Source organism: Acomys minous, assembly GCF_964271855.1.
Source record: "Acomys minous genome assembly, chromosome: 2".
Lineage (NCBI taxonomy): Eukaryota > Metazoa > Chordata > Mammalia > Rodentia > Muridae > Acomys > Acomys minous.
Genome location: NC_140484.1, coordinates 110,387,387 through 110,410,571, shown reverse-complemented (window position 1 = coordinate 110,410,571; position 23,185 = coordinate 110,387,387). Strand labels below are relative to the sequence as shown.

General features: G+C 41.6%; 1 long non-coding RNA gene across 2 annotated transcripts in view; it reads right to left on the bottom strand.

The window, feature by feature from the left end:
- Positions 1-321: 321 nt before the first annotated feature.
- The window catches only part of LOC311582863, a 32,471-nt gene continuing 9,607 nt past the window's right edge, over positions 322-23,185 (bottom strand). For both annotated transcript variants that reach the window (XR_014774284.1, XR_014774285.1), the window contains 4 exons: positions 18,687-18,799; positions 16,557-16,711; positions 12,849-13,044; positions 322-1,107 (listed from right to left, as the gene is read on the bottom strand). This is a non-coding gene — a long non-coding RNA (uncharacterized lncRNA). The remainder of the gene's footprint in view (positions 1,108-12,848; positions 13,045-16,556; positions 16,712-18,686; positions 18,800-23,185) is intronic.

Here is a 23,185-nt window from a genome sequence, read left to right as displayed (position 1 = left end):
TTCATGACCTTGTTGCATGACCTTGAAGGAGTGAGTAACCTTTCTCAGCTGCCCACTGGGCAATGAGGGCACAGACTCACTTGTTATGAGAACTTAATCAGCTAATATGTGCAAAGCACGTAGTAAATTCATATCTGATAAATACAAAGCATATTCTCATGACTGTCACATGATTCTCCCTGCTGTATGTAGTTTGTTTTACACATGTGTAATAAAATTAAAACATTTTTAAAAATTAAAATAAATAAATAAAAACATTAGCTATTAGTATCATTGTTGTATTTTTATTTGTAGATAAACATTTCTTTTTAGTTAGGAGCATGGCATTGTAGCAAAACTCATCAAACAAAGCAGGCCAAATACATTACTATTCAAAGAATTGCACAGGGAACAGAAAGGTTCTGTAGCTTATGCATCTAAGCTAAGCTTCTTTCATCAGCTTGGATGACTTTTCATTACTTTTATTTTCACTTAATGCTTACCTAAAAGTTCTGGTAAAACAGAAATAAGGAAAAAAAAAGTCCTTGTTTCTTGCTAGTAGCAACAGACTATTCCAGGTGGGAGTTATGAAGGGATCCCTGAAGAGCATCCAGTAAGGATATTGTACCAGGGGCTGTTGAAATGAACAACAGCTGCTTGCCTTTTCCACCCACTTCTGTCCTTTGTTGGTGGCCATGGAGGAGCAGTGCTCTGATGTTGACTAGAAATTGCTGCTGGAAGTCGGCTTCATGGGCAGCTCCAGATACTTCTTTTCATCTGCCATATTTGCTCTGAGACCACCATGGACAGTGACAGAGCATAGCACTTTGACCTGTCCACCCCTGCCCCAAGGTGGAGGACTCCCCATCTGCCCAGACAAGCTGTTCTTAGAGTGGTGCTGCAGTCTGGGTGGGGCGTGTCCTCCCTTTTTACCACACCCCCGACCCCAGGCCTGCACTGAGATGTGAAGGTTCCTCTTTTGTATCAGGAGACAAGTCTCCTAAGCCATATCCAACACAACTAACCCTGTGCTGGTCTTCGCTTCTCACACATACTGCATATACTTTCCAGTCTTCCTTGCTTGGAAGGTCTTCTAAGTTCTGTCTCTGAAATATTTGTGGCACGGGTCTGGAAAAGAAAAGAAAGGGAGACTTCAGCCTCTTGGTTGTGGTGCAAGCTAACAGTTGGGTTCCAGCGGATGTGGGCTGTTAGAGCAGCAGAATTCCACATTCTAGTGTCTAATGGCTAACTTTGTGGGCCTGAACTGCTGCAGCCCTGGCAGAGTGTTTGCTGAACTCTGGGTGGCAGCATCAGGGAAACTCTAGATCAGAGCTGCTTGTGCATGGGTGTGAAGGCCCGCTCACTCTCCTCCCGGGGTAGAGAGTCTTTATAATGTCAGCCTTGAGGATTTCCTGGCTCTGGCCAGGGATGGCTCTGACCAAGGATGACTCTGAGCTTCCCACTCTCTCCTTGTCTGTGTGAGTGCTTCCTGCATTGCCCTACTGGTTCTTACTTCACTATTATATATACAGCGTGTTTGAGGTGTGTGTACATAAGTACCCCTTCTGATGTGTGTTACTGATATGAAGACACAAGGTCAGGCTGGAAGGTCAGCACTTCACTTGACTCTTAGTTCAGAATGGGCTAGTACTTTGAGTTATACTCAAGGCACAAGGATTGTGCTGTTTGGAAAAGAGACACATGACCATTTGATGTTCAGAGGCATGAGATGTGCTAATGACCAACTGTTACTGGTGAAAATCCATTTATAGTGTTAAGCAAACCGGCTGTCGGCCAATCACTTGCTCTTCAAGCATGAGGACCTGAGCTCCATTGCCAGTGCTCCTGAGAAAAGCTGGGTGTGGTGAAGCACGCTCGCAACCCCAGAATTTGAGAGGCAGACTAGAGGACACCTAGGGCTTTTCTGGCTAGGCAGCCTAGCTTAATTGGTGAGCACAGATTCCAGTGAGAGACTGAAAAATAACACAAATAACTCCTGATGTTTACCTACATGCAGGGACATACATACATGTGTACAGGAACACAGACATAGTGAAATGTACACACACACACCACACACATACACACACACACATATACACAGAGAGAGAGAGAGGGGAGGACTAATTTTTAAGAATATATTGTTTTGGTTAATTTAAATGGTATGCCCAATAATGTTTATTATTAGGCTATAATTATTATGGTGATATTCTTTACCATCTATCAATCAAATAAATAAAGACACTGACACCTGTTGTAATTTTTAGAACAAGCCTTTACCTGTGGCATGGCAGATAGCATATATTAACCTTCTAGACTAACTTTCCCTCCTAGCCCCATCTTAGGCTACCTCCCATGATCCTAAAATATTTGTGAATGTTCTCCATCTCCTCCATCCATGCTGACCCAGCCATGTGCCCCTTTCCCATACTAAACCATGGTGCTGGTCCATTTTCTTTCCTTCTCCTTCTCCTCTCCCTTTTGGTTCTTCCACCCATATCCAAAGCTTCAGCATCTCTTATTAACCAATCACTGTAAATTAGGTAAAGCAAGATTTACACAAGAAGGACAGGTATACATGAGAATGTGCTTCTCTGAGCAGATCTTGGAGGCCAATAATTATCATTAAAATACAGAGCATCAGACCAACCTCCAACAATATATTTATTTATTTTGTATTATAAACAAGATCTAATTAGGAAAATACCAACCCATATTAGGTACTTCTTCATCTTTCTAAGTTACATTTAAAAACTCTGTGTGTGTGTGTGTGTGTGTGTGTGTGTGTGTGTGTGTGTGTGTGTGTTTTCCTTGTGTAGTCATGTGGATCAGCACCATCCAGGGGTAGCTTAGCTAGAAATATGTATGACAGGAAAACACAGGCAATGCCTCTGAACCTCTCTTGTTTTATTTTTTGGCTACCAGATCTTGTCTCTCTATCTTAAGAAATTTATCTTCTGTTTTTCATCCATCTCATTATCTGTCTTCACATCCACTTTCAACTACTAAACCAATGTACATAGGTACCAGGGATAAAATGTAAACAAGATGAGTTCACGCATTCAAGGAGGTCACGAACTGCTAAAGGAGCATGAAAAATACAGACGACGCCAAGAGCATAGTGTGCAATAAGAGGATTGCATAACTCAGTGAGTTTGATGCTCTCTATCAGTGAAGTGCCCTGAAGATGAGGAGCTGACACACCCTACAGGTTGTTCCAGAAAGTAAGAATAAATAAATTGAGACTGGAGGCTCACCTAAACAGTCACTACCCATGGATAAAGCCTGCCAAGGGGCAGGTCCTCTAAAAACACACATTACATCATATAATGCCTGCCCCCAAATATGCCTGAGATGATTGTGGGGCTACCCATTTTACAGAAGGGGCCATGGAAATTCAGAGAGTTTAAATGACTTACCTAAGGCCAGCAAATTTAACTATCAAGAGCCAAACCCTGGCTGGTTTGACTCTAAAACTGATGTCTTTCAGCCATGGCAAGCCATCTCACAGCCACTGGACTTTGATTTTATGACACAATAATGCACCTGCTAGACGCAGGGAGGTCAGCCTGCCCAACCTGCCCCAAGTATTTACAGAAATCATTGCTCAGTCCCACAAGGAGAAGATGGAAGAGAGTGAAGCCGCTCCTACTATTTCATTTATTTGCTTATTTCTGACCAGAGTAAGATATTCACCATCAGCATGGCTGACCTCCTTATTTCACATATTTCACACCAGATTTCCTCCAAGTGACTTCAGGCTGCATCTAAAACCCAAAAACAAAACAAAACAAAACAAACCCCCACCAAACTCAAAGGACAAAGATTCATCACCATGAATCACAAAAAAACATTTTAGGCTCTGGCCACATTTTACAATCCTGTCACTCAGCTTCTAGGTGACAGAAAGAGCACTTTCCTCCAAAGATACCACATTTAACATCCGAAAACGACACACTTAAACTGGCATTAACTCCAGGAAGAGTCTTTGAATGAAAGGAGGCGTGGATGAAAATGCCAGTATGAATGCCTCTAAATAATAGCGCCTTCCTTGAGACTCCCACTATGCATCTAAAATGAGACAATGAAGCTAATATCAAGATGAATCTTCCTTATGCATCTCCTTGACATTACACAGGGAGTGAGAGATGCAGCTGACTCTGGGAGGGAACAGCACAAGCTTCTCAAGGTCCCAATGTTCATGCGGAATCAATGGTGCTCAAACTACTCTCTGCCACTTTTATGAATGATCAGGTCTTAAATAAGAAGTTTCATTCTCAAGGCAGCTGCATTTTCACAACTAAGTAAGATAATATGGCCTCAGGGGATAAGGACCATAAATTATGCCCTGGGAACCTTGTCCACGGTATGTGCTAAGCTCATTGTTTAACAGTAAAAAACAAATGTGTTATAAAATGCTTTCCCTCCATGGTATGTTGGTTAGTTCTGTCAACTTGACACAACTTAGAGTCGCCTTGGAAGAGAATCTTAGTAAGGAATTATCTCCATCAGGTTGGCCTGTGGGCATATCTGTGGGAGATTGCCTTGTCTGTCAATTAATGGGGGACAACCCAATCATGGCAGGCAGTAACTTTCCCTAGGCAGAAGGTCCTAACTATATACAGAGAAGAGAACTAGATGAAAGCAAGCAAACAAACAAATACCCATGCATTTATTCTTTCTTTGCCCTTGACAATGGATGGGACACTTTGAGTACCTGCCTTGACTTCCCCTCAGTGATGAACTGTGGTATAGAATTATAAGGAAAATAACCCCCTTTCACCTCTGGGCTACCTTCTCATTGGAGATTCTATCACAGCAACAGCAATCAAACTAAACCACAGGAGTGCTTGACTTACTTGTTAGTCTATAGAGCATTTACAGAGATTCATGTTTTGCTTACTTTTCTATTTGCTGTGACCAAGTAGCTGACAAAATGCAATTTAAGGGAGAAAAGGTTTCTTTTGGCTCACACTTTAAGAAAGGAGTGGAGAGACTATGTGATAGAGGCAATGGATGACTGTGAGGAAATAGCATTTTTGGACACATATGAACTCATAGCACTTGGGGGCAATATGTACAAAACCTTTGCAAGCTCAAGTTAGAAAAAAAAATCCCAGGATGGAGAGGGAAGGTGGGCTGTAAACCTAGGGGTCTACCAGGCATAGCCCTTTTCCAGCAAGGACTTACTTACCCATTGAATGGTTTGCATTCTTCCAAAACAGTCAAGGACCAAGTGTTCAATTACATGAACCTATGGGGCATTTACACTCAAGTCACAAGATATAAGTAAAGGTTATAATAAGTTCAAATTTTCACAAACTAAGACATGAAATGGCTGTGCCCAAGGTGACCGAGAAAGCAATTAGGGCTACTGATAGACTAGCTGAGAAGGGAAACAAGAGGGAAGATTTATTTGATAGAATTACTGGGCCACATATTCAGTCATCTCTGTTACATGATTTGGCTGAAATCAGACAATGTTCCAAATAGCCATGTTAATCAAGATGGAACACAACGTGATTGAACACTGATCTTACCAATATGAATATGCAATACTCCAGTTCAAAAAAGAATAAGAGGGTCTAGAGAGATTGCTCAGAGGTCCTAAGTTCAATTCCCAGCAACCATATGGTGGCTCACACCATCTATAGTGTGATATGATGCCCTTTTCTGGTCAGCAGGTGTACATACAGGCAGAGTACTGTATACATAATAAATAAATTCATCTTTTTTTTTTAAAGGATAAGAGATCAGTTCTTCCCTTCCTCCTAGGGCAGTCTTCAAAAATCAAGTCAAATTTTCCTATTTGACTGAGCTTGCATTATGAGCAAGCATAAATCTATATTGGTGATTCTTTTGTCTTTTATTTTTCAGATTCTAAGCTTAAGTTGTAAATGGAAGATATTTTAGTCAATGTGAAATAGTTTATTTTTCCCCCTCTGGTTTTCAAAGAGGTTCTCTTGTCTACCTGACAACTTGGCAGAATGAAACAAATCTGTTCAAGTCCTGAAGAGTAGAAACACATCAATGTGACTTACCAGAGGCCTTGGAGAGTGCATTTTGTCACCTCTGTCCCCAGGCTACTAGGTACATTGTCTTGGAGACAATCTGAAGGATTTGAAGAACTGATTTCAGTGCCTTGTGTTCAGGGTTGTGCTAAATATGTAACAGTATGTAGAGATCTCTGGTTACATTGACTAGAGTGTGGATCCCACAAATGAGGAAAGGGGAACACAGCAAACAAGAGGTTATGCAACACCAAATCACTTTTCGTGATTTGAGTGAGAAAGAAAAGTCCTTTAGAGAGATTTCCCTGTGTTCATATTCCAACTACCAATTCTACTGTGGATATAATGGGGTCCCCCATCTACAAACACAGAGAAAGCACACAGTTCTTCAGCAGGTGCTAGCTTGTGTCCACTAATATAGTTCACTGTTGACACTATCTCCTTGGAGATAACATTAGACCCCACAGGTAAGATCTTAAGTCCTAGGTCAGCCCTGCTTCAGAAGCACCCATCACAAAGATCAGTTTATGACGAAGCAATCATAAACCAGGAGTTCCTATAGGTCCATCTGCGTAGCTTAGTTTTGTTGTTGTTGTTATTGTTTTATCTATTTGACTAAAGCTAGAGTCATCTGAGAAGAGGGAGTCTCAATTGAGAAAACATCCCAGTAAGACTGGCCTGTAGGTAAGCCTGTGGTACATTTTCTGTACTGATAATTGACGTGAAAGGGCCCAGCCCACTGTGGATGGTTCCATCTTTGTGCAGGCGATCCCAAGGTGTACGAGAAAGCAAACTAAATAAGCCAGGAAAAGCAAGCCAGTAAGCAGAATTCCTCCACAGCCAGCCCTGACTTCCATCCATGATAGATTCGAAACTGTATGCTGTTCTCCCAATTTGGTTTTGTTCATGGAGTTTTATCACAACAATAGAAAGAAACCTAACTAAAAGACCATCCTTGGGTTGAATAATTTGATAAAGCAGTTCAAGGAACTCAAGGGAACACTTCACCTGTGGCTACTGACTGGTTTTAAAGGATATTACAATGGATTTAATAAAAATAAAGATGAGAGAACTACATTAAAGAATGTGAGGAGTGGTGAAGTTTCTGTACTTTTTCTAGCCAGGTGCCCTTTTTAAAATTTCACACATTCATCTAACTGGAAGTACCCAGGACACAGTCCTTTTGGGTTCATACAGAGGCTCCATCTTGTAGGCATGATAATAATATAGGCACAACTGGTCATTGATAAATAACTCAGTGTTGGCTCTGCTCCACTCTCCACTCCCTAGAAACTGCATGTCCTAACCATCCAATGATATCTTGAGTATTTTGTTACCAGCCCCCACTCTGAAGCTACCCAAAGAATTATAGCCACCAGTCCCTTCATTGGCATACAAACGACATATTTTCAAATTGTATTTTGGTAAAATATAGTAATTACAAATAATTAGATAAAACGAGTTTCATTGTGAATTTACCATACATGTGTACAATGTACCTTGATGACATTCACCGCTATCATATTCTCTCATCTGCCTCCCAGGATGCCTTTTACCATTCTGGACACTTCAAGGATTTTTTGAGCCATATGCTAGGAGGAATTTCACAATGTTACAGTGTTTTTGCTGCTGTGATAGACATCATAGCCGAAGCGATTTGGGGTGGAAAGGGTTTACTTGCTGTTGTTTGTTGTCAAGAGAAACCAAGTCAGGTATTCAAGACAGGAGACAGAAGCAGAAACTATAGCGGAACATTCCTTACTGGCTTACTCTCTGACTCATATTCAGCCAGCCACCTTCCTTATATTCAGCCACCTTCCTTATCCTACCTGAGGCCACTTATCCAAGGATGCCACCACCCACGGTGGACCAGGCTTTCCTATATTGAATAACAATAAAAAATGGCATGCCCACAGGCCAGTCAGATCAAAGAAATTCTGCCATTAAGACTTTATCAGATAACTCCAGTTTGTGTCAAGTTAATAGTTAATAGAAGACTTTTATATTCCACTAGAGTGAAAACCTAAAACTCTCTGTCTCTCTCTCTCTGTCTCTCTGTCTCTAACTCTGTCTCTGTCTCTGTCTCTCTGTCTCTGTCTCTCTCTCTGTCTCTGTCTGTCTCTCCCTCTCTCTCTCTGTCTCTGTCTCTGTCTCTGTCTCTCTCTCTCTGTCTCTCTCTCTGTCTCTGTCTGTCTCTCCATCTCTCTCCATCTCTCTCTTTGTCTCTGTCTCTGTCTCTGTCTCTGTCTCTGTCTCTGTCTCTGTCTCTGTCTCTGTCTCTCTCTCTCTCTCTCTCTCTCTCTCTGTGTGTGTGTGTGTGTGTGTGTGTGTGTGTGTGTGTGTGTGTATTTCAAACACAGCAACAAGAGATATGGAGGACAGTAGGAGGTCTGAAGCTGGCCTGGCAGCTGGTGCCCTCAGTAACTGGCTGCCTGCCATCTCAGCAGGTGGCTTCTCAGTCCTCCTTTCTTGCAATTTGACTGCCCTCTAAGCATCCCTCCGTGCAGAGGCAGAAGAAATCCCTCACTCCAACCCAGCATCTCTGCTACTTTCTGACATTCCTCTTTAAAAATTTCACCATGCTTCCGCCCTTTAAGTTTCTATCTTCTCAGTACCCACAATTCCAGCAGTTGGGCTAATGTGCCTTCCATCCATCCACATAGTGGTGTGCTCCGAATCACTCCATCTCCTGGGATGTTCTCCAACAGAAGGCTTCCTCTCTTTCTGCTTCAGGGGTCATCCTATCAGTGAAAAATCTGAGCCATAGCAGTCAAAGTGCTCCAGAGGCCTGAGTGCACTGTACCCCAAGTCGAAGGTCCTCACTGTGACTTGACAACTCTCCACTCTCCGTGTGTGCACAATGGAGAGAGCAGTCCAGTGTGCTTGTCAGCGAAGCTAGTTCCCCTTTGAAGGACATGAAGGATTCCTGAGATTTGCTACTGACCTGCTGGTATCTCCTGCTTTGTCTGCTTTGTTCTTTAGGTATGTTTGTCTATTGTTACAGTAATGCCACTCGAATACTGAAGCTTTGTAGTCACTTGCAATTCGGCAGTAGACTCCTTAGATATTTGCTCTTCTGCACTATGGTTGGTCCTTTTATATAGCCTTGAGTTCTTAATCCTGAGTTTCTAGCTTCTGAGTGCTGAGATTACAGGTGCCTACCACTATGTCTAGTGTCAATAGCCTTGAGGATCAGACTCAGGACCTCCTGCATGCTGGGCAAGCCCTCTACCACCTGTGCTCTTTTCTAGCTCCTTGTTTATTTTGGAGATTCTCACAGGGTTCATGATGACCCCAGATTCACTATGTAGCCAAGGCTGATTTTGAATGCCTGATCAGGCTCCAGCCTCTGTTTCTAGACCCAATCATTAAGAGGTAACTGGATCACAAGGACTCTGATGTAATCAGTGGGTTAATCCCATGATAGATTCCTTATTTGCTGGGAGAAGGCCTCTGTAGAAGTTGGGGTCTGATAAGAGGAAGTCAGTCATTGGGGCCATGCCCTTGAAAGATAATCCTTGTGCCCAAACTCCTTTCCATATCTTCCTCCTGGTTTCTGAGAAGTGAGCAGCCTCTGCCACGTACTCCTGCTACCATCATGTCTCTGTCTTTCCTCTGGCCAAGAGCAATGGAGCCAGCCAAGCCATTGATTGACACCTCTGAAGTGATGAACCAAAAAAAATTTGTCCTCCCTTAGCTGGGTTTTCTCAGGTATTTGTCACAAGAACAAAATTCTGTCTTAGATACTTATAGGATATTTTTACTCATCGTTTATATTATCCATATATGTAATCTACAAATACAGTTTTATTTTTTCCTTTTCATCCTTTTTTTATTTATTTGCTTTACTTATTGTGTTAGGTAACACTTTCAACATATAACATTGGATAAGAATGGCCAGTGAGCCAGGCATGATCGCACACACCTATAAGCCCAATACTAGACAGATTGAAACAAGGGGATCATAACTTCGAAACCAGTCTAGGCTCCATAACATGACTGTCCCTGGCCCAAAATGATACTAGCAAGGGTCTATGTCCTTATTTCAGATATTTAGAGAATAATTTTCATTGTTTCATTATTAAGTCTGAGAGAAAAAATAGGGTTCCTTTAGATAACCTTGATCATGTTGATACATTTCTTTGCATTTCTATTTTGTTAAGAGGTTTTTTTTTCACAAAGAGATAGAGAAATGTCTCAATAGTTAATAGCACTGCCTGCTCTTCCAAAGTGTGCAATTCCCAGTGCACACACAGAGCCTCATAACTATGTGCAACACCAACCCCTAGTGTACAAGTGGGAACTAGAGGTGCATGTGTGGTACACAGACTCACAGACAGATAAAACACTAAACACACACAATAAGTAGAAATTTTAAAGAGTCTATTTGTGAACAAATGTGAATGCTTTGATACATATTGAATGCACTTATTGAAATGACCACATGATTTGTCCTCCATTTTCACATTACTTAGTAAGTTGTACCCCTTGATCTGCAGATGTTAGGCCCAACTTTACATTCTTGCAGTAATCCTTACTTTATCTTACTTTATCTATCACTCCTGGTTGCTAACAGTTTCAGAAAGACCTTAGTTAATGAGAGAGCTGGAAAATAGTGTGTTTTCTAGTGAGACACTTGTTAAGTTTTGTTATTAAGGCATTTAACCTTGTAAGCTCATAAATCGCACTGGGAACAGGTTAGATGATGTTCCCTTGTCTGCTTTTTAATGCATGCTAAAATCCCGGTTCACTTCAATGCTGTCTTCCCCTCGGAGGTTTTGGCTTTTCAAATCTGGACTTCCTAACAACCCCAAGCTCCTGTTTGTCCAAGATGCAATCTCTGATCTCTCTTCTTGGACACACATTATCAAATGACCTTGGGGAGACAAGCTGGCAGATAGCCAGCTCACCTAAGTTGTTCTTCTGCTTCTAGAGTCACTGCTGCCTTGCTTGCTCTGGTGTTACCTGCAAGAATTTTTTTTTGAAGATCCAGTTTGTGGTAGGTTCAAGCTACTTATAACCTGTTGCTCCTCCTCTCAAGGGTCTAGCCTGTGGATGGGAGCAGAGGGTTCAGACTGAGGGGTCAGCAGAGTCATCATGTGGACACCGGAAGTCCCATGAAAGAGAATCAAAGGTAAGTGGCTGCATACGTGTTTATCCAGGAAGTGACAACATGTCATATGGCTTTGGGCAATTAATCAGGTTCCTCCACACCATCTCCGATAGAGCCAATGGATGTTCATCTCTGGGCACCCACCGCCAGACCACTTCCATAGTTAATTCCTCGGGAGCTGCCCCAGGCTGTAAACACCAAGGCCTTTTGTCAGGAATGCTCACAACAACCAAAGAAGACCACTCCTTGGCTTTAAAACTCACATCACACCAGACCGTCTTTCCTTGTTCTTTTATGGTAGTGGGCTACTGGGAGAATGGTGAGAATAACCTCATGGCAAACAATGACATAGCTCAGAGATACTAAGCAGTTGGCTGCATCAACAGCACCTGCAATTACGTCTGGGCTTGAATTGTGACTCTGCTGTGAAATCACGTGACTCTAAGGAATGCCTCTGCACTCCAGCAAATTTATCTGGAGTATAACAATGACACCTACTCCAGGCCTATTTTGAAAGCTAGACTCAATGGAAAAAATATGCTAAAGTACTTAGCCCATACATAAAACAGCCATTTTGCAAAGTCTCGGCTAACAACAAAAGACCATTTTATTTTATTTGCATGTATTTACGTCCTTTTGATGTTTTCCCTCCTTAATCACTTCAAAATTTTTTGAACTTTTTAATTTTTTATTTGATTTTATGTATGAGTGTGTTGCCTGAATATATGCTATACATCGAATGCATTTTGATGTCATAGAAATCAGAATTGGTGTGTTTTATCCCCTGTAACTGGAGTTATGAATGGATGTAAACCACCATGTGGGTGCTCGAAACTCAACCTGGGACTTCTGCAAGAGCATTTAGTGCTGTTAATAGCTGAGCCATCTCATCAGCCCATTAATTACTTTTTTGCAGTTGTTTTATACAAATAAAAGACTAATAGGTTTATATTTTTCTTATGTCTGGTTTATAGTAGGTGCTCAGTTGCTCAGCTAATTGAAGGGATTTAATTCACCACATATCTAAAATGGGTCCATTCAATTCTATTGCTTTCAAAACAAAGATAATTGCTATGAGCAGCACTAAGCCGCAGACTCATCAGCAAATCTCCTTTAAGCTGGGCATAATCTCAGTGCAATCGTTTGGGGAGGCTATACCCATGCTAACATCCATCTCAGACAAAGCCAGGCAGAATGCTGACACTACTAAAGAACATGACACTATCATCCCATCTCGAAGGGCACCCCTGCAGTCCGGCTCACATAAAATAAAACCTTTGTTCCTAGTCATTTCCTGTTCTGTTCTCTTTGAGAGAAAGGAATGAGGGCTGGAGAGATGGTGCAGCAGCTAAAGCTGTATTTTGCTTATGCAGAGCACCTGAGTTCAGACCCCAGAAAGCATGTCAGGCGGTTTACAATTCCATGTCGCTCTAGATCTAGGAAGTCTGATCCAGCCTTCTAGTCTCTGCAAGCACCTGAACTCTCTCTCTCTCTCTCTCTCTCTCTCTCTCTCTCTCTCTCTCTCTCTCTCTCACACACACACACACACACACACACACAGCCCTCATCCCATCACATACACATGCACATATACACATGATGAAATGATTAAAGAATAAAAAGTTGCAACGGGAATCATAGATCATAACTGTAAAGGAGCCTCCAATGGGAGGACAGAGCCTTACTCCTGCACGCAATTCTTGCGTTTCTCTTTACCTTCAGCATCCAGTATGCAATGCAGCTACCTGAACGGAGTCAAGACAAGTCTCAGAAGCTGGAAATAGAGACCAGAGTAGGCAAGATCTCTTTGGTAACAAGAGTGGGCTTTCCGCAAGTGGGAATAGGGTCATCAGGCTTTGAGGAATTAGAAGTGTTGAGTACATCCGTGAAAGTAAGCTCCAAGCACAATATGTAGTGATGAGACATTACAGTCTTGAGGCCCTACAATTTAGAAGTCTTTGTTAGACAACAAAATACAAAATCAGTCACACAAACCTGAGTTCAATCTCACATGGTCAAAATGCACTAATACCTGCTACACACACAAAAGGAAATGAAGTCAACATATGAGAGGCATAGCAACCACTGTTTATCCTAGTCCTAGCTTACATGCCAGTGATCAGAGGAACATAGAAATAAGATGTAGTGTACATGCACACAAAAGCAAGGATGGTATTGTGGCATATAAGAATGGATAGAAATGAAGACCGTGCTAAGCAAAATATGCCAAGCACACGAAGACAAATACTGCATTCTTTCTCCCCTATGTGAAATACAAAAAAATTAATGACAATTTCAAAGCTAGAAGGGATTAACTATAAAAGAAAATAATGGAGAAGTGGAGAGTGGGAAGGGCAAGAAAATATCAGGGAGGGTGAACGTGCAAAAGGAATGATAGATGTGTGGCTAAACTGATAGAAAAAATCGTCAATCCTTGCAATTAGTTTCAATATTTTAAAATTAGTTCATTTATTTAGAATGCATGAAGAATTCACAGCAAATTGTACATTTTAAACAACTGACCAATACACAAACATATAGCAAATAACACAATATTTTGATATTTTCCCTGTTTGGCATTTTTGCTTTCATAGGCTTTTCTGCAGTTTTTGGCTACACATCGTATTGAAACTGGATGCATTCTTGGCACAACTGCCCACCACACAGACATCCACAGTCATATCAATACTCCAGCAATCCAAGGATGTATTTGCCACAGATAATAAAATGAGATGGGAATAGAGGATGATTCTTGAAATTAAGGTGTATTGCTTTTTGAAAACCATACCAAGCTTACAAACACCATTGTTAGATTTTCCTCCCAGGAAAGCGCCTTCATGCTATTTTGCTCTTCTTGGAAAATGCACTTCTGCCAAGACATTTCATTCCATGCCTCTGCTAGCTATGCCTTTGCTAAAAGAGTTAATGAAGGTTTAAATCAGCCAGAATGTTTTCTTTTCCCTTTCTTCCCTTGAATATCTATCTCTTCTGGAAATTTCTGCTTTCGTCTAGCAAAGCATTCTGTAGGGCCTCATGTGTCAGTCTTGTAGATACAGAGGGGAAAAGAGTAGAAAGAGGATGGGAATTTCCCTGCCCCATGAGCTTGCAACCTGGAGAGTAGAGATGCTTTGTTCCATCACACCACATAAGCAGGACCCTACAGCAGTAACTCTAGACCTATACAGTCCCAGACAGGGCACAAGTGGATCTCAGCTCTCTGAAATGTGGAAATCCATGAGAGGTTTGAGAGATAGTACACCTAGAGCCAGTTTGGTAATGGTTAAGGATTATTACTGTCAACTTGTCAGGATCTAGAATTATCAAAGAAGCAAGCTTCCAGGCATGCCTATAAGGGATCATCTAGATTAAGTTAATTAAAGTGGAAATACCTACCCTAAACGTGGGCAGCAGAGTTCTATGGGCTGGGATACCTGACTGCATAAGTGTGGCTTCAGTGTGGCCAACTGCCTCATTCCTGCTGCTATACCTTCGTACACATGATGGACTGTGTCCCTTAAACTTTGAGTTACCTCTTCTCAGATATTTGAAACAGCAGAGAGAATACTAACTAACTAACTAACTAACTAACTAACTAACTAACTAATTAACTAACTAACTAACCAACTAGCTAACTAACACACAGGTGATCTCCTTTCCACTGCACTCAGATATAATGGTCCTGTGTTTCCCATTTGGCCCTCCCCACATAGCCCCACCAAAGCATTCAGAGACCAGCCCTAGCTGGCAAGGAGAAGAAAAGCTGGTGTCCTAGTCAAGTCGGGATGAATTCTATATTTGTTTATTCTTTCGTTTCAGTCATCTTGTTTGTTTTTACAGACAAAGTCTTGCTCTGTCCCATCAGTTGGCTTAAAACTCACAAGGTAGCTGAGGCTAAGAGTCACACTTCCTGCTTCTGCCTCCTGAGTGCTATTAGATGCAGGTGCCGCCATACCCAGCTTCTTTGGGTCATTCTGATAGTTAAAACACAAACGGAATCCTGCCTCCTTAAAAACAGTGCCTTGCCAGTGATCTTTGCACAGCTCAATCTTGAATACAATTGTTTTCATTTGGTAAACAGCAAGGGGGTGGAGAGGGGAGGGCTAAGGGAACCGGTCACTGAGTTGACCTCAGAATGCCCAGAATGTAGAGATCAGTGCCTGTCTCTTTGACACTGATTGGAGTCCAGTGGAAATGGGAACTGAGGAGTTAAGATAACCCCGGCACCAGGGTGAGATGAACAATACAGCCCTGTTCCTGATGTTTGGCTGAGGGATCGCCCAGTGCTGTATTGGATGGGGACCAGTTCTTTCTCTGGCTACAAAGACCTATTCTGAATGGGGCAAAAGATGGCATCCATGTGCCCTTCTTGGAATTTTATGCAAATATATGCCAAACTGTTGAAAAATGCCTCATGGCCTTCTACGGGGTCATAGCTACTGTGTGGTATCTGCCTGACTCCAAAGGGCACAGTTACTCTCCACCACAGCTGGCTGTTGTGTTAAAAGGCAGTCCCTGGACTGACAGAAATCATATTCTTCAGAACCACTGAGCTCTGCAGATTGGGGGATGACATGAAACAAAAGTTATCATCATCAGAATGACTTTTTGTCACTGATACTTATTGACACAGTGAAAGAGAGCATACAGGACAAGAAGAGATCTTCCTATGAATCACAGATTCCACTAATATTCATTGAGGACCTCTTAGGTGAGAGGCATTGTTTCCTGCACTAGGGTACAGAAATGATAAGAGAACGGTTATTCTCTCTTGTAGAGTTTATATAGTTGTAAGGAAGCCATACAGGGAACAATTAAATGAATAAGCAAGATCAATTCTGCTGATTATGAGTTGATACTGTGGCAACATTTGGCATGGTGGAGAGCCACCCTGAAGGGTAAGAGAAAAATCTTTCAACAAGGTGGTCAGGGTGACAGTCTTCACTGATTATTCTGTTTGCCTTTCCTCCTTGTCCAGTCTTCTCTGCCAGCACTGTGCCTGAGGAAACAGAACCCCATGCAGCTCTTACATCTGAGTAAAACCAATGACACCACAAATATGTGCAGGCAGAAAGAGAGAGGCATTCAGAATATGCTGGTGAACCTAACAGATGAGATTTTGGAATGAGACCGTCTGCATGGCGCCATTCCCTCAGGCATCATGTATTCATTTGGCTAGGAGATCCCATGGGTCAGATAAGATTTTCTGTCTTATAAATGTTGGCTTGTCTCTTTTCCTTGTATACTAGTATTTGTGAAAGGGTTACAAATAAATTGCCTAGATAGTAATTAATGACAAAAGGAAACCACATGGGTTTCCAAGTCTTGGGGGCATCCTAGACTTCTTCTCATCTTGCCTCATCTGCTGAGAGCTCATCTACTGGAAGTCCACATGGAACCATCCTTTAGGGACCCATCTCTCAAAGGGTGGTAGACTGGTGCATTGAGCTTCTTACATCATGGAGAGATTCATGGTTTTCATAGCAATTAGCACATGTTTCAGAGTATGGATTTGCTTTCCCTTCCTGCAGTAATTCTTACAACACTCCATTCATGATAGGATATATAGAATTTGTTTTCTATCTTCTCGGTGTGTCTGCCACAGCTTCTTCTGTAAGCAAAGGAAAGATGGCAAAGAGAACATAGAATGAAGAGCTTGGTTTTGATTATTTACAAAGCTAAACCCACACCACAATCCCATGACATTGAGGTTGTTATTACCTACTTTAAAAAAAGTCTTAATGATATAATTAACTGAACCAACAAGCACGTGGAGGAGAAGGGTTTTGTCTTTCTAATAGAATCCCCAATAATACATGCAAGTTTTCGCTCTTCAAAGAGATGGGAATTAATTCCTATCCCCTTGGGTCTACTTTAGGCTCTGTTTCCAATGTGCCCCAAGAAGCTTATAGGAAAGTAACTGTCCAGTGAGAAGTCCAGAAGAGAGTGAACTCTAGCCAAGTGACCAAGGCCAAGTGTTCATATTGACAGCGTATGTTTCCCAAAGTGGTAAACTGAGGAAAGAACTCAACATCTATAGTATGTTACCCACATCTAAATCTTCAAACCCCCATCTACTCACAAGAAAAGCTCAAACAAACCAAAGTTGAAAGCACTTAAAATATCCGACCCAATACCCTCTGAGAGTACCAAGGTCATGAGAAACAAGGAGAAACTGACTGAGAAACTGAATCAGAATAGACAATAGAGATGATTCGCATGCAATATAATGCCCTGGAGTACAAAACCTAAAAGCTAGCAAACCTGGCAAAAATAAGTAGTTTAGATAGTGGTACCTAGCAGTATGAATTTCTTCACTTTTACAAGTAGACCGACTTTGTATGATGCTAACAGTTGGGAAACTTGGGTAAATTCTCTGTACTGATTAAGCAGGTTTTTCTTTTTAATCTCATAGCATCACGGAGTAAATGGTTTCAAATTAAAATTTCCTTTAGAAACCACAGACAAGAGACCACTGTACAGGCTCATAACATTTGACCGCACCAACCTGGGTACTTTCCATTTGGGAACATTCAGTCACAGGCTAAAGCAGTTTTGCCTCTCTGCCTAATTAATTATGGAGAAAACAAGATGGTGGTGGGGAACAGTGGGTCCTGTTTATAAATATTAGCACAAAGAGACTGTATTATAACATCCTCCCACAACTTAAATAGATGTATTGACCCCTACCTCATGGTAGGTCAAGCTGTTGAATGCTCCCTGTATGTCCATAAAACCAGAAGCCTGATATCTTTTGCTGAAATCTCCAGTTTCACCCCCTGGAAAATTATGCACTGGTCATGATGAATAGCCACTGGGAAACATCATTTGGGACCATCAGAAGCTTATTACATAGTTTCGTGAAAAATCAGCTTCTTTTAGTGAATATTTTTAATGTAGTTCTCAAACTGGGAGACCCTGTGCACTGGGACACCCTGGACTGAAGAATCAATACAGGTACACACTAGAATGCTAGGCTTATACCTGCTTATATGTATAATGGGACATCTCAGGGCCAAAGTCATTCATGCTTCATATGTACCTTACATACCTAGCCTTATTGTCATTTTATAATACTTTTAGTAATTTTTTGCAAGAAAAAATTAGGTGTATTAAAGGATATTCACACTGATGGCCAAATTGGCATTTTTCATTTTTAGACATTTGGGTCAGGGGTGCTCAACCCATACCTAAGGTAGAGTTACCCAGTGCCTCTGTAGCTGCCGTGTGCTCTGCAGTGTGATGACTTCTGCAGAGCTGCGGCCTCTCATCTCCCCCAGCTTCTCAGGAACTTTCCTCACTGGGTTCAATGTTTCCTGGTGGAAACACCAAAACTGCTGTTTGTGCATTTTTCCAAGTGTCTGTCTTTGCATATCATAAATATACACTTTTGTTACTGTATTTTAAAAGGAACACAATTTATATTGATTAAAATGTAGGGGGAAAAAAGCTAAAAGAGATTCCTTTGAGCAGGTGGCTTTCTGTGGAAAAGACTCACTTCTGTTTAATGTTTACATGGGATTTGGGCCATACTTTTAGAAAGAAAAACAGAGGCAATTTGAATTAACTAACAAGCAAATGCTTACCTTGTCTTCTTTGGTTTTGTCTTATGTTTCTCATGGCTTGCTGGGGACCAAGTAGGTCAAGGCTTCATTCTCCAAAGGCCCCAAATCTTAGAGAATGATAAACACAGTCAGACCTGGAAAAAAAAATTCACACACGTATAGCAGGATGTGGTTGTGTTTTGTCCTATGCACACCTCCCTCTCTTTTATTACTTTATATAACCTGGAAGAATAAAAGCAGAGCAAGATCAAGTGGTGCAGGCCAGGAACAATTTTGCCCACTGAACACACATCAAATGGCTCTGGGGACAAAGTTGCTCGTACAGACTAACAGAAGAGCAAGAATGTGAACCATACATGTGAAAATCAGCTCTTGCTTCAAAGAAAAGAAGAGTTCCATCAGAGCGGATGAATAAATGGCCATGGGAATAAGGATTCATGTTGCCTCAGAGACACATGTTGTGCCATAGAAGTTCCATGAACTTTCTGTGGTCACCAGATTAGGAAAAAAAATTAGTCCTAAATTAATACATTGACCAATTACATTGATGGGAGCGTTAAACAGGTGGGTTAAAGCAAAAATGAAAACTATTTTCTGTATATTTCCAATGTTATCTGATGACATTTTCAGCATATGGGTTGGTGAAAGCTAGTGAGATAATGATTATCTGACCAATAATCGTCCAAAGTTTTGCATTATATTGAAGAAATACTGGGTCAGATACAGACGTGGGTGATAAATGGTTATGAAGAGGATTAAAGGCACCCCAAGATAATTTTGGTTCTCCATCTACAAGGGTGTTCAAGGAAGAGAATTGAACCCAAAGTGGTATTAATCACTTAAGTCTCAGACACTTTGAAGGTTGTTTACCCCCACACATTCAAGACAAACCTAGACAAACATGATAAAGCAGAGTTCTAGCTAGGAAAACAAACAACAGTAACCAAAACAAGCAAGGAAAGGAAAAGAAAAAAATGAAGGAAAAGAAAAAAATGAAGGAAAAGTGGGAATTAGAGAATAATTTGACAAATATCAGAAGTCATACGCAAAAACCAGAAACATCTATTGAGGGAGCGTTATGAACTGTCTTCTTTAAAAAGTGGCCTATGAAACATTCAGTTTTGAAAGAAATAGTAAAAGTTTTGTTACAGAGAAATGTGTTGCTAGGCCTGGAGTGAATTACTGTTCTGTCCCCATGTGAATCTTGTAAATAGCCAATTACACACTAATTAGATGCTCCTAGGTTTTTATCATTGAGATATACCAAAACACGGACTAAGAGAAGAGTTTTATGATACAAAATCTTGAGCAAGATGAACCCAGGCTGCAGGGACTTATCACAGTCATAACTGAGTCCTGAGTCAGACTGAGCCCTTGTCCTTCAGAGGTTAGTGACGATTACAGTTCCATGGATACTTGGACTTTCAGTCACTGATTACATCCACCGCAATGCGAGAAGACTGCGGCCATAGACCAGGTGGTATAGATTTATGCTTGGCCTAACATTTCACTGCTAACTATTACTCAGTGACTATTAATTAGTCTTCCAGAAAGCTCTGCACTTGTCATCAGCAGCTAAACCCATAGGGATCCAGGACAACCAGGAGAGTGGGGAGGTCATTTTAATGACCCCAAAGCAAGGGCAATTGTAATAGCTAATAAATTACTAAATGTAAGTCACAAACAGGACAGACCTAAGGAATGAAGAGAGCTTCCTATTGTACCTTATTTTGTAGTTGGTAGAAAAGGAATACGTTTTCAGACAGTAGTCTATGAAATCACAGCCCCTAAAATTGCTAGAACTCTCTCTTCATAAAATTTTAGAGAGTAAAATGCAGCAGAGCATCCTACCTCAGGCCACAGAGGAAGGGAGGATACAGGGTACCACAGAGAAGAAACCAAAGTTTGGGCTGATGAGTTATTTGTCCTGGCGCAGATTTGGGGAAGATGAGGATGGATACTTGGTCTCCATGGCAAAGAACCCAAATAATACACTGATAATACCATGGTTAGGGTTCCAAAATGAGAAGAATAACTGTTTTGTGTCTGTTTTCTTGAAATAGTAACTCACAGGCTCTGAGAAACAACTGTGGCAGCATTAGCCACTCGCTTTGGACACTGGCATCATGGAGTTCATTAACTGGGATGCTGGGATGGTGGGATTCTTCCTTCTGCATTCTTTTCTTGCTCTCTGCCATCTCCTTCACTGTCCCAGCTCGGAACTGTTGTGTTGTGGCTTATCATTTTGTGCCCTTCTGCTTGTTCATCGTAAAGCCTCTCTGATCTTCACATCCTCAACTGTTTGTGACCACAAAGGCAGGTGGCATTTGCCACACCGATAACAAGCTGTGACCTTCTCCTCTACAAACTTGAAAGTGAGTGTTTTTGTTGTCAGATGTCTCAAACAAAAAGCCAAATAGCAAAAAAAACGAGGTATACTTTGTTCATAATTTAGGCGGTGATGCCATTGATATGTCATATGTGGCACAGAAATACAGATTAAACGGCTAAAAAAGTACATATATTCTCGTGATAGTTATTTTCTCAGGGATTATTGAACCCGATGCTCTCCTTGTTTATTTATTTTTTTGACACCTGCCATCACATTTATTTGTTGTCAGCATCATTATTGTTTTGCAGGAGGAGATAAAGTGAGATTTAATGGAATTTTTTTCCTCCTTTTTCCTCTCTAGACAGAAATAATGCAAGGAAAATCAGTTTATTTTCCTTGATGTGGTACAGCAAAGAGGAAAGTGGGGAAGCAAAGTCTCAGGGAGAGGAGGTGGACATTGTCAGCATATAGCCCACACACAGGTTCAGTGCGCTCAGCTCATCCATCCATTCACTCACTCATTTTGGCTTGTTGTTTTGAGACAGGATCTTGCTGGGTAGCCCAGGCTAGACTTAAACCTCTGACCTTCCTGTTATCACCTCTCAGTGCTAGGATTACTGGCATGTACTACTGCTTGGCTGGGTATTTTCAGTTTTTTAAAGAACAAAAGCTGTCCAAGTTAAATTTTTTTTTCTTTGCTAATTCTACAATATATGCCAAAATCAGAGCAGGGAGAAAAGACTGAAAAATTACCAAATTAGTCCCCTGAGCTCCAGGGGAAATCAAGAACAAAACTGTTTTTAATGGTGTGACAGTTTGAATAGGTTTGGCCCCCATAGATTCCTGGGTTTGATTGAATGTTTGGCCCCCTAGAGACTGTGCTATGAGGAGGTGTGGCCTTATTAGAGGAGGTATGGCCTTGTTAGAGGAAGTGTGTCACTGAGCGGGTGGGGCCTTGAGGTTTTAAATGCTCAAGCTATGCCCAGTGTGAAACACATCCAGTCTCCTCCTTGCTGCCTGTAGATCCAGACGTTGAACTCTCAGCTCCTTCTCCTGTACCTTGTCTGCCTGGATGCTGCCATGCTTCCCACCATGATAGTAATAGACTAAACCTCTGAAATTGTAAGCCAGCTCTCAACTAAATGCTTTCTTTTCTAAGAGTTGCTTTGTCATGGTATCTCTTCACATCAATAAAGCCCCAGCTAAGACAAATGGGAAGAAGCAAAACTCCAAGATTAATTCTTTTCTCTCTGTCTGCTCCCGAGTCTTCACGCCACATCAAGGCCAAGAGAGATGATCCATGGCAGCACAGGGTGTCCTGTTATGCTCCTGGGCTGGGCGTTATTGCAAGCGTGATCGCTGGCCAGCTTTGTCCAATAGGACCTGGTGCCTAGAATATGTTATGATGTCATAGGATTCAGCATGTCTGGGAAGGGCTGTGCATGCAGGTAAGGTAAGGTTTCCAGGATCTTGTCAAGGCTCCTCTGCAGCCATCTTCCCAGTGTCTTTCTGCTCCGGGCCAGAGCTCCTATCAAGAATGTCGTCTACCCTGTCCTGGAACATAGACCATCCTTTTGTTGGTTCTGTGTTCCACACTCCTTGCCTTCATTCTGCCTTTCCTCTCCTCTGAACTAGCAGGAGATTGCTGGACCATGCACTTGCCTGACCATGAGAAAAAAAATTTAGTATGTATTTGTGCAAACATAAGAGCTTAGATGCCTCATCATTCTTTTGGGCCTACAAGTTGCAAAGCCCATGGTAATTTTCTCTTCCCTCCATCTCCCCAGTGCGTTGTTCTGGTTTTAAGAAAGAGATGACTTGTGGGAAGAAGAGGATTTGCCCAGTACTGCTTCTGCTTCTTTGATCAATGGGGTACTTTGTGCATTGACAAGATTTCCTGATTGACCCATCACCCAGACCCTCTCCTCACATCTTTTTATGTCTCATTTAATATAAAGATGTAGGAGCTTGGAGTCAAACTCAGTGGTAGAATTCTCACATATCATCCACTAGGCCCAGGGCTCAATGTCAACACTGCAACACACACACACACACACACACACACACACACACACACACACACACACACAAACAAAACCACCACCACCACTATCAAAATTGCAGATCAGCAAAAGCATCCTTATAACTAGATCCTAGGGACTTAGCATTTTGCCACAAACAAACCACA